The sequence below is a fragment of the Neofelis nebulosa genome, chromosome 5 (genome assembly GCF_028018385.1).
Source record: "Neofelis nebulosa isolate mNeoNeb1 chromosome 5, mNeoNeb1.pri, whole genome shotgun sequence".
NCBI lineage: Eukaryota > Metazoa > Chordata > Mammalia > Carnivora > Felidae > Neofelis > Neofelis nebulosa.
Window position 1 is genome coordinate 145697539 of NC_080786.1, and position 3801 is coordinate 145701339.

At 38.1% G+C, this 3801-nt stretch overlaps 1 pseudogene; it reads left to right on the forward strand.

The window, feature by feature from the left end:
* The first annotated feature begins 270 nt into the window (after positions 1-270).
* LOC131511507 (single-stranded DNA-binding protein, mitochondrial-like) lies at positions 271-934 on the forward strand (annotated as a pseudogene).
* Positions 935-3801: the final 2867 nt, after the last annotated feature.

Here is a 3801-nt window from a genome sequence, read left to right on the forward strand (position 1 = left end):
CTTCCAATTCGCTGTGACAAAGGGGCCAATTCCCAAAGATGGAAGGAGCATGATGGATCAGGGTCAGCCCTGCCTTATCTTCCACCCCTTCTCTCCAGTCACAGAGTAACATCCCTCAGCATTTTGATTTTCAAGGAACTCCTAAAGCTTTCCATGCATGCCCTCTTGCTAATTACTACACACCTCTGGGTGCTGGGAGAAGCAGCAACAGTAATTACAGACATAACCGGACTGCAGTCATGCCCAGCACAAGTGGCTGAATTAAAATAAAATGCAGGTGGTTAGTTCGGGCTAGAGCGTCCGGTGAGGGTGGAGGGAGCCACGAGTTCTTTGCTAGAGGAAAACCAAAGACTAGGTTGTAGGAAAAGCAAATAGAAGCCATGTTTCGGAGACCTGTATTACAGATGTTTCATCAGTTTGTAAGACACGAGTCTGAAATAGCCAGCAGCTTGGTTCTTGAAAGATCTCTGAACCGTGTGCAGCTCCTTGGGCGAGTGGGTCAGGACCCCATCATGAGACAGGTGGAAGGGAAGAACCCGGTCACAATATTTTCTCTAGCAACGAATGAGATGTGGCGGTCAGGGGAGAGTGAAGTATAGCAAATGGGTGATGTCAGTCAAAAGACGACATGGCACAGAATATCAGTATTCCGACCAGGCCTCAGAGATGTGGCGTATCAGTATGTGAAAAAGGGCTCCCGTATCTATGTGGAAGGGAAAGTCAACTATGGTGAATACACAGATAAAAACAATGTGAGGCGACAGGCAACAACAATCATAGCTGATAATATTATATTTCTGAGTGACCAGACCAAAGAAAAGGCATAGAGTGGACGATTCTTCTTTGGCCATTGTTTGGTACGGTCTCATTTCCAAACCACGTATAGTCTTTATAGTTCCTAAGGACAAGAATTAAAATATTCTTTTATATAAAAAAATAAAATAAAATAATAAAATAAAATGCAGGTGACCTGCTCCTCAGCAAATGTCGTCCTATGCACCCTGCCCCCCTCCAGTGTAAACATGTGAGTTGGTGAATTATCTTTCATCCAGTGACATGAGCAACTCTCAGGAATGGTGGCCAGCCTGGATGGGAGAAAATAAAATTTATTATAAGCTAAACTTGTAATTTGACATGCAGATGTTTATAGGAATAGCAGGTTCATGAGTTTTGTACTTTTACAGGAACCCAAGTTTCCCTAGAGACCCTGAAGAGGTTATCACATGTGGTTTCTTATTGTCAGTCAGTCTGTTTGTGAAAAGGATTATAAGAAATTGTCTAAGGTGATATCTGAAGCAATTGTCAGTCTTTCAATGTCATGAGTGACTAGACAGGGCTTCTGAACGCCATCTTGGGACCACAGAGGGACATTAGGCTGAGACCAGCCAGTGCAGAAAAGAGCAGGACTGAGGCTAAAGAAAATGATGTCAGGGAACCCTTGAATCTAGTTCCTCTATTCCTGAGCTTTTCAGTTAAGTGAGCTAAGGACGTCTTTTTTGTATTATTATTATTAATATGAGTTAACTTCCTTTCACTTAAAACCGACAACTGGCTCAAAATACCACAGACCCAAAGAACATAAATGATAACTGAGATTTTTCTGTGAGAATAGCCTGAAAGCCAACATTTATTTGAGTAATAATTCCTACCATTTTGTGGCTTTAAAATTAGACCAAGAGAAAAATGAAAGAACAAATTAAAAAATACATCCATTTAACTTGGTACAGTTTTCTGTGACTTCACCTCAGTTCTGACTACTAAAGCATTGAGTTACCCCATCTTTTCAGCTCAGAGTTGGTGATTAAATCTTGCCTGCCATCAGCATCTCTAAACCATTCTTCCAGCCTTCAGGGAAATGCTGTACAATGTAATAGCTTTGTTCATCGGAGCACCTAAATATATAAAGTGAAAAACTAACAGAGCTAAAAGGAAAAATAAACAGTAACACAATAATAGTTGGGGACTTTAATGCCCCACTCTTAACGACTGACAGATCATCCAGACAGAGAATCAATAAGGACACAGTGAATTTGAACAACAGTATAGACCAAATGGACCTAACAGACGTATACAGAACATTCTCTCCAACAACAGCAGAATGCACATTCTTCTCAAGTGCACATAGAACATCTCCCAGGACAGACCATTCATTAGGCCACAAAATGAGTCTTAGCAAGTTCAAGAAGGCCGCAATCATACCACGTATCTTCTCTGACCATAACGTGTGGAACTAGAAGTCAATAACAAGAGAAAATCTGGAAAATTTTCAAACACATGGAAGTTAAACAACACCCCCCTGCGTGACCAATGGACCAAAGAAAAAATTAGAGACAGTTAAAAAGTCTCTTGAGACAAATGAAAATGAAAACATGCACACCAGAATTTATGGGATACAGCAAAAGCAGTTCTAAGAAGGAATTTCATAGCAATAAATGCCTCCATCAAGAAGCAAGAAAGACCCCAAATAAACAACCTTAATCAACTAGAAAAAGAAAAAACTGGGCCCAGAGTTAGCAGAAGAAAGGAAATAATATAGATTAGAGCAAAAATAAATGAAATAGAGAACAGAAAAATATTAGAAGAGATTAACCAAACAAAAAATTGGCTCTTTGAAAAGATAAATAAAATTGACAAACCCTTGGTGGGTTGACCAAGAAAAAAAAAGAGAAATGACTCAAATCAATAAAATTATAAATACAAAGGAGACATTACAAGTCATATCACAGAAATTTAAAGGACCATAAGAGGCTCCTCTGAACAATTATATTTCAGTCTAGAGATAAACAGAAAAAATTCTTAGCAACATAACAACTTACCAAGACTGCATTGGAAAAAAATAGAAAACTTGAATAAGGAAATTGAATCAGTAATCAAAAATGCTGCAGTAAAGAAAAGCCCAGTACCAAATGACTTCACTGGTGACTTTTACCAAACACTTTAAGAATTAATACCAATCCTTCTCAAATTCTTCCAAAAAATTAAAGAGGAAGGATTACTCTCAAACTCATTTGGTAAGGCCAGCATTATCCTGATATCAACACCAGAAAAATGCACTACAGGCCAATAACTCTGATGAATATAGATGCAAAAAATTCTCAACAGAATACTAGAAAACTGAATGCAACAGGACATTATAAAGATCATTCCCAGGGCACTTGGGTGGCTCAGTCAAGCATCTATCTAACTCTTGATTTCAGCACAGGGCATGATCTCATGGTTTGTGGGTCCAAGCCTGCTTGGGATTTTCGCTCTCCCTCTCTCTGCTTCTCCTCTGCTCAATCTCTCAATATCTCTCTCTCTCTCTCTCTCTCTCTCTCTCAATAAATAAATAAATAAACATTTTTAAAAATTTTTTAAGTTAAAAAAAGTTTTTAAAAAGGATCATTTGCTGGGATGATCAAGTAGAATTTATCCCTGGTATATATAGATAGTTCAACATACACAGATCAATGTAATACATTACATTAACAGAAAGAAAGAATCATATGATCATCTCAGTAGACACAGAAAAGCATTTGACAAAATTTAACATTTATTCACGATCAAAACTCTTAACAAATTAGGGATAGAGGGAACATATATCCACATAATAAAGGCCATATATGGTAAGTCCACAGCTAACCTCATACTCAATGGTGAAGGGATAAAAGCTTTGCCTCAACACTGAAAACTATAACACATGGATGAAAGAGACCAAAGATGACACAAATAAAGGGAAAGCCATCTCATGTTCACAGACTGGAAGAATTAATATTATTGAAATGTCAAGACTCCTAAGTGCCATGTATAGATTCAATGCAA